This window comes from Ursus arctos, unplaced genomic scaffold (assembly GCF_023065955.2).
Source record: "Ursus arctos isolate Adak ecotype North America unplaced genomic scaffold, UrsArc2.0 scaffold_10, whole genome shotgun sequence".
NCBI lineage: Eukaryota > Metazoa > Chordata > Mammalia > Carnivora > Ursidae > Ursus > Ursus arctos.
Genome location: NW_026622764.1, coordinates 43221610 through 43235499, shown reverse-complemented (window position 1 = coordinate 43235499; position 13890 = coordinate 43221610). Strand labels below are relative to the sequence as shown.

Below are 13890 nucleotides of genomic sequence, written 5' to 3'. Positions count from 1 at the left end.
GGCCCCTAAGAGGGATGCCAGTCCCTGGGCCAAACCAAGGGCCCAATTCAGGAATGGGTCATAAATTGTGTGTTCGGGTATTCCCAGCTTGCGCCCGCTGCACCACACCCTCATAAACCAGGGGCTTTGCGAATTTTGTTTCCCCACATATGACAAATATCCAGAAGTCTTTTCTTTCTTTCTTCTTCCTTTTTTTTTCCTTTTAAACTGCTTTATTAACATCATAACTTATAATGAGTGTCCTGCCATGCAGTAGGGTGAAACCTTGGGCTGACAGAATCTTACAGATTGGGTCACAATACAACATTCAATTAAAAGCTGGTCATAGGAGACCCACAGGAGACACGTAACACCAAAAGGTTTACAACAAAGGTACATCAAGCCCATGTAAGTTTAGGAAGCAGGTGTGTCTTCCTATTAACTTCAGGGCAAACATCAGGATTCAAGGCATAAGGCAAACCTCATGATGGTCATGGTGAGGAGGGTCAGGGCTAACTGCCCGCAGACAGTGACTGACTTGCTTTTCCCTCAGCTGTCTCACCTCCTCCCCAGTCCTTTCCATATTCTCTTCCCATCCTTGCCTGCAGTGCCAGGCCTCTGAATCATGTCCCAGCTACACTGCAGGATGGGCTGCCTAACACCGAACTGCCCGGGATTTACTCTAGGCACACGATAGTCACCAGCTTCCGAAGGGAGGGCCAAGGGCTCTCCTTTATTAGCAACTTGCTCCTTTTCATCTTTTTTTTCATTTTCCTGGTTGGCATGGTCCATGCTGAGATTTTTTGCTGCTTGTCCCTCTTTGGACACCATTGTTCCTGGGCCTATCCTTGTAGTCTCCTCCTCCTCCCGATTCTCGATTCTCAACTCAAGTGCGTCGCAGTGACACTTAGACCACACACACCAGCTCCCCCTGTGCCTCCTACTCTCTGGGGCCGCCCCCAGCCTGCCCGCCTCTGGGACCGCCGGAAGCAGGTACTGAGAAGGAAGGGAGCGAGCAATGGCCAGGTGACAAATATCCAAGTCTTAATACATTTCTGTCCCTATACTGCACCTGCATAGACTGGACCTAGTCCTCACACCTCCTCCATTACTACCTTGAAACAGTAGGTAACGTAGAAATCTGGAACAAGGTTAGGAAGGGAAGCACTCTGCTAATGATGCAGATAATTTTTTTCTCATAGATCACTGGAAATACACTGAGACAAATTTGTATGCAAAGGATCTTTTTGTTTTGTTCTGGTACAAGACTCATAAGGAGTTGCAAAAGAGTTTCCGTGTAACCCCCACCCAGCTTTCACCAACAATCGCTTCTTACGTAACTATCGTATGTTGTTAAAATCATGAAATCGACACAGATATACTGCTATGAACAGACAGGGATGTTATTTTCTAATGACAAAGGAAGAGCTTCTTAGATTACATTTGTTTTCACCTAGGATAAAACAAAGTGACTCACAGCAGCCTCTTTAATGCATTTTCCTCTCCTGTTGAAGAACTACAATTATTAATAGTTGGATGGTTGGAAGGTGAGGTAGTAAATGTGCTTAAATCCGATCATGCCATCCCATTTTGCCTGTCCTCGGGTGTTCACGTTTGATTGGTTCCTGGGTCTTTGCTGATGTCTGAGATGCATAATTTTCAACTCAGTGCTCGATATCAAACCAGCGATTCTCAACGCTCCGACACGAGTGGGAGGAGCTCCAGCAACAGCCTTTCATGGGCTGATCGTTAGTGAGGAGACAGGCTGTGCCCTGGGTAATAGAACCTCTATCTCTCTGAAGCAGTCCCTGCTATTTCAGTACATCGTACAGCTTCGTCGTTTCCTTTCTCCTGGCCACACATCTAGGGCTTTACTATTGTGGTGTAGACAACCCACAAATTTGATTTTCCAAGTGGATTGGCTATGGATAAGAGTAGGCAATGAAATTGTGCCTTCAGAATGGGTTAGGCTTAGCGGACATATGTGCTCCTGTCTTCTTTATGCATGTATGGTATTTACATTTAAAAGTTTCACATATATTCCAGCCCTAGGAGTCCAAAATCCTTCTGGACCAGCCAATTTGAACAACTCTTACAGGACTTGATAAAGGTTAATCAAAGATTCAAGGGGGCTTCCTTATAGAATTGGCAGCAGACTTCCCTCCCGGAAGTTCCACCAACGTGTTTGCCTTAAATGTAGCCATAAACCAATGCAGCTCTTTTCGATCTACCTGGGGGACTTGTCCAAAAGCAAGACAATTATTTCACCAGATGCTGTGACATTGTGGGTCCCACTTCACTGTGGTTTGTCAGATTTATGTTATGTGGACTGAATCTTTGGTCACCTTTCTAAGTCTACATCTAACTGTTGATGTAATTGAAAAAATTCATGACACTTAAAGAATGGTAAGGCAGATGTTATTCTGGGGGGACTATCACAATAGGTGTGGGGACCCCTGCAGTGGGGTCTTGCAGTGGAGAAGAGGGATTGGCTCAACCCTGATTACAACCAGGAAAAGTGAGAATTTAGAGTCAAGGAGCAGGGTGGGGATCAGTAGATGGAAAATTACTAAGAGGAAACATCAGCGGTAAGGGGATTCTGGCAAAACCGACCTACCAGGATCCTTGCTGAAGGCAGGCCAGGGAAACAGTGCGAAATGAAATTGGCTGTTGGGGGTGACAAGATACAGAGGATGAGGATTCTGGCTAAACTAACTTAGCAGGATTCTTGCTGAAATTGGACAATGCAGAGATGAACACAGAGGTTCAAAAGTTGAGGCTTAGTTAAAAAGAAGAGCTTAGGGGAGGAGCCTGATTAGAGTTTGGGCCAAGGGCAGAATCTTTGCCGATGTTTGAGGGGTAAAAAGATGCTTATTATTACTAATCAGACAGGTGAGCTTTGTTGGTAAGCTACTCAAACTTTTCTTAATCTGATACATTTTTTTGGTAAAAATGGAAGGGACAAGATCCTGAAGTTGTTTCTTGGCAACTGTAAGGACGAGGGCCAACTGACTTCACCCTCTGACTGCTTCCTTTGAAACCCTGAAGTAAGTACAGATTGCAGGCATTTCCCCCAGAATCTTACCTTCAGAGACGAAGATATTTAGTAGGAACCAAGGTTTCATAATGATGTTATTGCTAGGAGACAGCCTCATGCATCGGGCCCTGGGAATCATCTCTCTTATCAGTCTGAGAAGAACCAGTTTTTGCAAGCATGGGTAACCTGGGAGAATTGGAGATTAATGTATCAGTTATTTCAACCAGAGCAAAACACAAACTATGTGTGTCTTTTTTTTTTTTTAAGAATAATTTATTTATTTGAGAGAGAGACAGCATGTGCAGGGGGTTGGGGCAGAGGGAGAGGGAGAGAGAGAGAGAGAGATCCCAAGCAGACTCCATGCTCGGCACAAAGCCTGATGTGGGGCTCGATCCCATGACTCTGAGATCATGACCTGAGCCAAAACCAAAAGTTGGACACATAACCGATGGCATCACCCAGGTGTTGCACCCTGTGTGTCTTCAGCAGCCTAATGAGGAATATGTATGCGAAAGAGTATGGAAGTGCCACAGACGATTGAAGGAGAACCTGACAGTCATGTGAAAGATTTAGGATTCTAGATGGCCATCTTTGGGAAAAGATGTAGAAAAGAAAAAAAAGAAGTGTCGCTTTTCCTAGGGTTAATCCCAGTCCTGGATCTGTGACAATGACTAATGCTTCATTTGGTTTTGCTTTTAATTTTAGCTCCCCCCACCTGCCCCTGCCTGCCCCACTCTCAGAAGATAATCTCGCCTCCCAATTAATCAAGAAAATTGAGGCCATTTAGTATGACCTTTCTTAAATCCTGACCCCCTATTTATAAACTCTTTGCATTCACCCCTGCACTCTGCTCCTTCCCCCTTGTCTCAGAGGCTCAGGTGTTCCCTTCTTTTTAAAGCCAAACCCACCACCTGTCTCTTGAGCCAGTTACTCTCTGCCTCTTTCAGAACCTTGTTCCATCTTTCCATGCCCCTCCCAGGATTCCAAATCTATGCAGAAATTTCTATGCTAAACTCGAGATTCTGGAAGAAATGTTTTTCCCTTCCATTTTGGTTAGCATCTTCTCTTCTATTATTCTATACTAGATTGATATTTAAATTCCCTTTCTTAGGGCAAAGATACATTGAGAGTGGCTGAAATGCATACAAATGTTCACATCACATTGATAACTTCTTTTTGAAACATTTTTATAATGCGTACAAATTTGGTACCTATGGAAAAAGCAATTAGAAACAATCTTTTCTATATTTGAAAAGCATAACTCAGCTCAAATCCCCTATTGATTCAGGAGGCAGTTTTATCTTATTTAAACACCTGGTTTTTATAATAGGGCACATGTACCCTTATATGCTGGTATTTTGATAATTCACACTAATTACACTGGACTAATTTCTGTTTGAAGCATTTTTTAATGTGCATCTTTCCTCTTTTATGACAAAACTATGGTTGTTAATAAAATATAGCATTTAATTAAAACAATTCTGGAGGAAAAAAGTGAGCTCGTTATTTTCTCTAGCATCATGTTACATCTAGACCCAATAAGCTTTATATTGTTTTGACCATAACCTTTTTTCCCCTTTCCATGTTGACTGAGACATACTGGCAATATGACCATTAATGATAAGTAATACTAATAGTGACAACCAAATTAATATTAATATAGTGTCTCACCAATTGCAGAGTTCATCACAACATTATCTCATACCGTCCTTTCGATGCCAAGTGGCATATCCTGGAGATGCCCTTAGCTCCCTCCCACAGATCAGAAAACTGACACTTGGAAGTATTTAAGTGACAGCTCGAAGAGACAAAATTGGATGCAAAACCATATCATTTGACATTTGAAATCATAATTAACAGTCATTAAGACAGCACACTTGGCTTGATACCAATATGTATACATAAATATAAATATTTTTGAACGGGTTCTGAAGTGGGAGATCTGTTTCAAATAAATAGTTAAATATGCTCCTTGATTTTCACATTTGTTTCTAAACATGATCTAGAATAACAAGTGATATCTTTCATCACTTTTCTTGGTGATTTTCTTCTGCTACCGTTATTTACTTTGTGCTATTTGTTTGGTATTTCCCCGAGGACACGGTCAGTGTTTGGGAAAGGCTCTAAGTTTCTCTGTTTTAGTAGTTTCTGTTGACCGCATCTCCTTGAAACTTCTAGGAGAGAAACTCTGGCCCCTGTATCCCTGATTGCCAGTGACTAATTATGTATTTTGCAGTCAAAATGAGACTGTGCTTTTCCAGACTTGTTTCTTCTGAAAATTACGTTCTGAACCGCAGCACCTCTTCACCTTCCCTATCTACACATTTGAACGTGAAGGCTAAAAACTCATTTATGCGTTTGATAATGTTACTGCTTTTGCGCCTCATCTCTGGGCTTTCTGTCACATGCCCTCACTGCCTCCTTCGGCGAGCTTGTATTCCATCATCTTACATTTTCATAATGTTTGCGAGCAGACCCTTTATTCCGTTCTCAGCTTTAGCTTTCTTTCTTATTGTGCCATGTCTTTGAAGTTCAGGCTGTAAACTTTGTCATCCTCTCTCTCTATTCTGTGTCTTGTGCCTCTGATACTCGTTATTCTTATCTCTGATTACTTCCCTCAGGTCCTATTCACTCACCGTGGCCCCTTTCCACTCCCGGGGCACCTACTGTTAGATCACTCGCAGAACCCTGGGATAGCGAGTAATTGCTTCCTGAACACTTTCCATTTCTTTTTCCTATTTGCTCTCTTATCCTGCTGTATTGTACTCAACATGGTCTCCATTTTTTCAAATTGCTTTTCTCCTTTTTTTTTTCAGATTAACTTACCCTAATCATTAAAATTATTTGAAATAACTCTATCGTGCCATCTCTATAACTCAGACCCAACATGTGGATGTCTCTAGTCTTCTTTCTGTACTGAAGAATGCCTCCACATCCCTTATTCTGATAGAATGCTTTGTTTTGTATGCTAAGATTATTTAAACCTAACCTCCTCAGACTTTTTTTTTTTAACAACGGACCAAAGATAGACTGAAATTTTCCTTTGCATTACTTTCAGAAAATGGGCTATACAGACCAAAGCTCTACTGTAAATAAGATTGAGGGAGCATATTTAAGCTCCTTGAAGTACACCAATACATTTGATGATGATTATATAATTTAATGAACTATAAATAAGTTATCTATTATCCACCAAAACAATTGAATTAGGACTTTTACTAGGTAATTGATTCAAAAATAGACATTTAAAAAACACCTATTTTCATTTCATTCATTTAAAAAGAGCTTCTCCTAAGTTTGCAGTAGAGAGGGCTTGCTTTTGTTAAGAATGTTTTTCTATGGAAGTTTTTTGTTCGTAATATACTTGCCACTGGGCTCACTTTTTTTGTTTCCTGATCTTATCACATGTTCATTTATTCAAATTCTGATTGTCCGGTGCTTCCTGTCCATATTTTTCTGAGCTATAATTTCAGTGGCTTTGAGTTTTCATTCCTTAACTTTTTTTTTTTTTGAGGTGAAATTCACACAACATTATGCTCACCTCTTTAAAGTGAACATTTCAGTGACATTTAGAATGTTCACAGTATTGGGAAACCACCGCCTCTATCTAGTTCCAAAACCTTTTCATCATCCCGTGTGCATTAAGCAATTGCTCCTCATTCCAAGCCCCTGGGACCACCAGTCCGCATCTGTTTTTATGGACTGACCTCTTCTGGATATCCCGTAGAAATGGAATCATGCAATATGTGGCCTTTTGTTTCTGGCTTCCTTTACTTAGCATGTTTTCAAGGTTTGTCCATGTTGTAGCATGAATCAGTTACTTTATTCCTCTTTATAGCTGAATAATATTCACCTGTATTTATATACCACAATTTACTTATCTATTCATCCACTGATAGACATTTGGGCTGTTTCCACCTTTTGCCTATTAGAAAGAGTGCTGATATGAGCAAGCACGTACAGGTATTTGTTGGAGTACGGGCTTCAGTTTTGGGGGGTATATACCTAGGAGCAGAATTCCTATGTGATGTGGTGATTCTATGTTGAACTTCTTGAGGGACCTACCAAACTTCTTTCCTCCTTAACTTTTTGAGGTTCTCTTCAACATGGAAACTAAAGTTTTAGACACTGTATCCCTGAAAGTTAGCATTTCTTGAATTGCATCCAGACTTTTTTGAATCAAAGTCATTGTTTGATGGCTAACAGACACATGAAAAAATGTTCAAAATCATTAGCCATCAGGGAAATTCAAATCAAAACCATACTGAGATACCACCTTACGCCAGTTAGAATGGCAAAAATTGACAAGGCAAGAAACAACAATTGTTGGAGAGGATGTGGAGAAAGGGGATCCCTCCTACATTGTTGGTGGGAATGCAAGTTGGAACAGCCACTCTGGAAAACAGTGTAGAGGTCCCTTAAAAAGTTAAAAATTGAGCTACTCTATGATCCAGCCATTGCACTACTGGGTGTTTACCCCAAAGATACAGACGTAGTGAAGAGAAGGGCCATATGCACCCCAATGTTCATAGCAGCAATGTCCACAATAGCTAAATCGTGGAAGGAGCCGAGATGCCCTTCAACAGATGACTGGATTAAGAAGTTGTGGTCCATATATACAATGGAATATTACTCAGCTATCAGAAAGAACGAATTCTCAACATTTGCTACAACATGGACGGCACTGGAGGAGATAATGCTAAGTGAAATAAGTCAAGCAGAGAAAGACAACTATCATATGATTTCTCTAATCTATGGAACATAAGAACTAGGATGATCGGTTGGGGAAGAAAGGTATAAAGAAAGGGGGGGTAATCAGAAGGGGGAATGAAACTTGAGAGACTATGGACTATGAGAAACAAACTGAAGGCCTCAGAGGGGAGGGGGGTGGGGGGAATGGGATAGACCGGTAATGGGTAGTAAGGAGGGCACATATTGCATGGTGCACTGGGTGTTATATGCAACTAATGAATCATCGAGCTTTACATCGGAAACCGGGGATGTACTGTATGGTGACTAACATAATATAATAAAAAATCATTAAAAAAACAAAAAACAAAGTCATTGTTTGATTATTGTATCTGTACCTTTGAATGATAAAATCTTCAAGAAAGGCATCCTTACATTAAATACGGTTATACAACAGAAGCTAGAATTTTCTCTGATATGTTGGGCATTGGTAGAGGGGACGTAACTAAAGACTCTGGTCATTGAAAAAGAAGCCCTAACATTGCCTGGGTCACCACAAAACTCATTCACCTGCATTGTCAGTGAAGAAAGAGTCTACGGTTTTGTAGAGGATTGTAGTAAGGTCCTTAGTTTCAGTGCTTTTTATTTCTATTTCATTTACCAGCTTGTTTATGTGTTTTTAATATAACTAACAAATCCTGCTTTGAACACAGCAGGGGAGGAATGCAAGAAGGAAAACAGGGGAGAGAAAAAGAGAGAGATAAAAAACCTGAGGTCAAAAACCTAATGTCACAGGAAGGAAAACATTTTTAAAAACAGCTTTGTCAATTAACCTCACAGATTATTCATATCGAGAGCCATTTTTAATAAAACACTCCCATGTCTGTTCAATTCTCTTTATTTTTAACAAGTAATATTTATGTCTTTCCTGTGGGAGTTACCTTCTTTGTTGGAAATTTAAATATCCCAATAAAAGGCCTTTAAATAGGTTTTTTTTTAATTAGCCATCCCTTCTATTTATGTGTCAAACTGGTTATTTAAAATTATTATGTAGATAAATAGTAGATGGACCTTCGTATTTGTGTATTCCACTATTGTTTTTCCATGGCAGCGGAAATGCCGATGAAATGAAGATCATTCTAGGTGAGAATATTTATTTTCATCGAACCCCTTGCAGTTTTCTGTAATGTTTTAAGGAGAATTAAATAACCCTTGAGAATTGAAATGCAAGGATGAAATTACATATTATTGTGGCCATGCTATGTCACATTTTCTTTTATTAAAAATGAATACATTGGTTTAGATTTATTTGACAATGGTTTTTGCCTTCAGAGTCCAAGCTTTAAAGGTTCATTCTGTACAGTAATACTTCAGCAAGATACATCTCCCTCGTCTGCAGGATCTCATTTATAAGCTAGGCTCAACTTCTGCTTCCTGCAGTAATAAACGCTCTTGCCTGCAAGATTTTAGATGAGATATTGTGGCCCCCTCTTATCCCCTTTTCAACCCAGCACCCTGTTAGAAGGGTGTTTCTTTTTCTGTGGCCTTTAAAGGGGAAAAAACTCACTTGACTCATTTTTCCAAAGCAGCTCTTTTAATGTGTTTGGAATTGCTTTCTGAATACTGTCTCTTATGTTACTGTTGAGGTGTTTTGTTATACATGAGATAGGAAATAGGAAAAACCACTTAGATGACTGCTTTCTCGATTAAAAAAATATCGCTGCAATTCAATAAAAAATATTTTTCTCAGGTCTCTATGTCTTTGAGGCATTTGAGGTTTAAACAACTTCTATAACTGGTGGGGAGGAAATGTATTTAAATATGCATAGAAAGCAATGCAAAAAAAATTGCCACCCAGCCACTTTAAAGCCCACTTTCACAGGAGTGATTTTTAAAATAGATGATGATATACGCTCTCAGAGCATGCTTCCCTGTGTGTGCAGGGCAGAAAGTCCTTCTGTTGTCCTCCCACAGATTCTCCTTCCCAGAAAATTATCAGACTCATTCCCCAGCCGTGGTTGGCTTAGAAGCCAAAGGAAGCCCCATCAGGACTTCAAACAGGACTGGTCCATTCTGGGTGCATCTATTTCCCTGCCATGTTTCTGGCCAAGCCATCTCTTCTCTAGCTCTCTGTGCAGCTCTCCTCCCTAGGGAAGAGGCTTTCTGCAGCCATGTAAGTTTCAGGGGGTTGTAGAACATTTGCAGGGTACGCAGAGCATGGCCAAACAAATGTGCATCCACGCCAGTGATAATGCCGGGAGGAGGGATACATAGTGTCTAAGAAACTGAGCCAAGGACCAGGGAAGACCTGTCATCTGACAACTGGGCCTTGGCACAGGACAGTTAGACAATATCTTGAGCCTCTCTTTCCTCATCTGTGCAATGGGGACAATACCTGCATTGGAGCTGGTTATAAGGTTAAAAGAATTATTGGATGATTAATACATGGTATTATTAGCATTTTATTTTAAATATACCTTATTTTTTTAAAACATTATTTATTTTAGAGAGAGAGAGAGACAACAAGAATGGGAGGGGCAGATGGAGAGGGAGAATCTCAAGCAGATTCTGCGCTTGTCTGGAGCCCGATGCGGGGCTTGATCCCTGGACCCTGAGTTCATGACCTGAGCCGAAACCAAGAGCCGGATCTTTAACTGGTGGTGCCACCCAGGTGCCTCTATTTTAAATATATCTTTAGAATAAAGAAACTATCATTTAAAACCAAATCTAATTACACAGAATACATAGATTTGAAATCTTTCTGGAGTTAAAATTCCCCAGTTCCTCATCTTCCAACATTATCAAACCAAACAACAGACATAACAAAAACCTCCTGGAGGAGAACTTTTAGAGATCTCAGTTTGAAGTGTGGAACATGAAGCTAGGGGAGGCGTATTTTCATTTCCCCCTCAATTAATCTGTCTATGCCCCATTCCTACTTGTCTAGCTCCGTGCAGCTATATGGTGTCTAGAGGCCCTTAAAAGATTTTTATTTTCTTTTTCCTGAGATGATAAATATTTTGGCATGACTGATTCTCGATTCTTGAAAGACTGGAAATGGAGGGAGAAAGTCAGGCCTTTAAAGCTATAACTGGAGGAAATAGTCTTAGCTCTGTTTCCCTTAGCTATGTTTGGTTTAACTGTACAATTTAATTACATCGCAATAAAAAAGCACATTATGAAAGTAACCGTGCCAAAGACCCCATACAAAGAGAACACGCGAATGCTTTCATTTGTTTTGTTGTATATGGGAATAATCTTAGAATGATTTTCTACAACATAGAAGGCCAAATATGTGTAAAGGGATACTAAATGCCACAGTGCTCCTACTATGTGCATCGGTGCCGATGTTCCATAGATAAACTAGTCCCTGCCTTCTCAGACCTGATGATCATGGGAGAGAAATAAGACATTTCCACAAATATCAAAGCTATAAATCATGTGGGAAGCACAAGAAAGGTTAAAAAGTATTTATGGGAACAAAAAATAATGGAAGTGAATACTTCCTGCTGAGACCTTTAGGAAGGCTTTGTGGAGTGGTGGCATTTAAACTGAATAGGATTTCAGCAGAGGGGACAGATGAGGTTAGGATGATCCAGAAGAAGAAAAACTGTGAACAAAGGCACGAAACAGTGAGTATCTCACGTGGCTGAATACATAGGAGCAGTGAGAGAGAAGGCATATTCTGGTCACATCGTGGGTCACGTTGGGGAGGGTGAACATATGTTAGGGATATTGGCAGGACATGAAAGATTGGGGAGGAAAAGTAGGGAAGAAGGAAAGATCTCAGAGGACATAAAGATATCCAAGGAGAGACCATTCTAGAGAAGCCAGAAGGAGATAGTGTTTACTGCTAGGGTTGAGGGAGGGCAGTGGGAAAAAAGGGATAAAGGAGAGAACAATTGATGGGATATGCCATTACTCTCCTCTGGACATGTGGATGTTTCTAGGTTGATGCAGAGAGAACAGAGGAGATGGAAGGAGGACCAACCAGGAAAACAGCATCCGTCAGCACTCAGCTTAAATATGACTCGGTCAGGAAGTCTTCTTTGTCCTTATACCCCTTCTGTCTAACCTAGGTCAGATTCCCCAGATCTCTGCTCTGCTAGTCAGGATCTCAGAAGGACATGGATGGCACACACAAACTGGAAAACTGTTGGGTTCAACAAGGAGATGATTTGCAAAGACTCATACAGGGTTGAGGGGAACCAACAGGGGTGGTGAGGAATGCCAGACTGGCACGTGGGACCTCTGACTGTCCCTAGGCCTGAGTGACAAGAAAATGAAGTGATTCCCAGAGTGCAATGCAACTACTTTATATGTCTCTCCCTTATAACTGAAGAGAAAACTGCAACTACAGCCTGACCATTGGGGCTGGGAGGGAGCGGGGACGTAATTACTGTGACCTAGGTCCCCTTCTGCCCTCCTATCTTCTGCTGAACCTGAAGGCAAACCAGACAGCAAGGAAACTCCTGGGTGCAGCCCAAAGAGGTCAGCCTCCCAGGCCACAGAGCAGAGCAGAAAAAGCAGAGATGCATGTGGAAGGGCCTGTGGAGATTATTTGTCTTACGTGCTTTCACAGGTTCTTGGTTTCTTAGTTATAGCTGTTGTCACAGTTATAACTAAAAAATGGATTACATAATTAGCTGTTCAGTGTCTGTCTTTCTACTCAAATGTAAACTCAATGAAGGCAGATACCCTTTGGGTCTTTTTATCTGAGCATTTCTGGTACCTGGCCCAGGGCTTTATGCCTCAGAGGTCTCAATGAATATTTATTGAATGAATAAATTAATTAATTAAAATAAAATAAACTTTATCTTCTTTAATGGATATCGCAGGTGTTTTGAAGACAGCAAAGTTCAAAAGAATTCAAATGAAATATACTTTACACTGAGCTTTGGATTAATTTTAAGCTATACCTAGAAGAAAAACTGATGTCGAAAGTTCTTACTCCTAGTTGTTCCTATCATTTTATTTATTTATTTATTTATTTATTTATTTATTTATTTATTTATTGCTGTTTATCTTCCATGGATGTAGACCCTTGGAATAGATCTTTGTGTGATCAGCAAGTCGAGGCTGAAGGTCCTGCATTATCTGTCGCCACTCCATGTGTAATTATGGTGACTGGCCCTATAGGAGAAAGTTCCCTCACAGAACCTTTCCGTGTCTCTGACTCTTCCACCAACTGCAGAAATTGCTTGCTTATCTTATTTGCTTTGTGTTCATCAGATAAGGGTCAATAAGCCTGCATTGACTAAAAAAATCCACTTAGATCAGTAACAGGATTCTTTATGAATTACGTGTGGGGAGAGTGGTCTACCAGAGAGATGTTAAATATGAACTATGATGGTTACAAAGGAGAGATAAAAGAAGTAGGGAGAGTCATTCATCTATTTATCCTTATTTATGAAAGAAATCCTATCTGCTAGACAACTGTGTTAGATGCTTGGGACATCATCGTGAACACAATAAGCATATTCCTAGCTCTGAAAGAATTTGCAGCATTATGAGACAACAAGGAGAGAGTGAAAGAGTAGTAGGGGAAGAGCTGGCTACCCTGTGGCTATGGGAAGGGCAACTGGTTCAGATTTGAGGGTGGAGGGAAGAAATTTATCTGGAGAGAGGGACTTCTGGGCTGTGCCCTAAGGTGATTAAGAGTGTATTGTCTGTATAATGGGACGCCATTAAAGGGTGTGCTAAAACATGCAATTTACATTCAAACAGATTACTTCTCCAGGCTGTTTTGTGCAAAATAGACTGGAGCTGGTCAGCGGTGGCAGCATAAATCATTTTAAGAGAACATTGTACTGGAAGAGAGTGGCAATAGTAAACAGAAAAAGACAGAGGCAGATTCCGGATACTTGTTGGAAGTGAAGCAGAGGAAGAAACAAGATGGGAAAAAAAAATGCCCCTTAGATGTTTGGCTTGAGCTTCTGGAAGGACAGTGGTTCCACTATCCGAATAGTGAAGACTGGAAGACAGATAATTTCAAGGGGCGGAGGATGCTTTGGATAAGTAAATTTTAGATACAGTTTAGAAACTGAAGTAGAATGGTGGAGGCAGAAGCCAGACTGAAATTATTGGAAGAAAAAAAATGAGAATAATGAAGTAGAAACAGTAAGTGCAGAACCCATCTGGGAATATTTTGCAGAGAAAAGCAAACGAGAAATGAGAAAGTGAAA

The 13890-nt window shown here is 40.6% G+C and overlaps 1 pseudogene; it reads right to left on the bottom strand.

Annotated features, from left to right (window-relative positions):
- Positions 1 to 442: 442 nt before the first annotated feature.
- LOC113251055 (protein BEX1-like) lies at positions 443 to 852 on the bottom strand (annotated as a pseudogene).
- Positions 853 to 13890: the final 13038 nt, after the last annotated feature.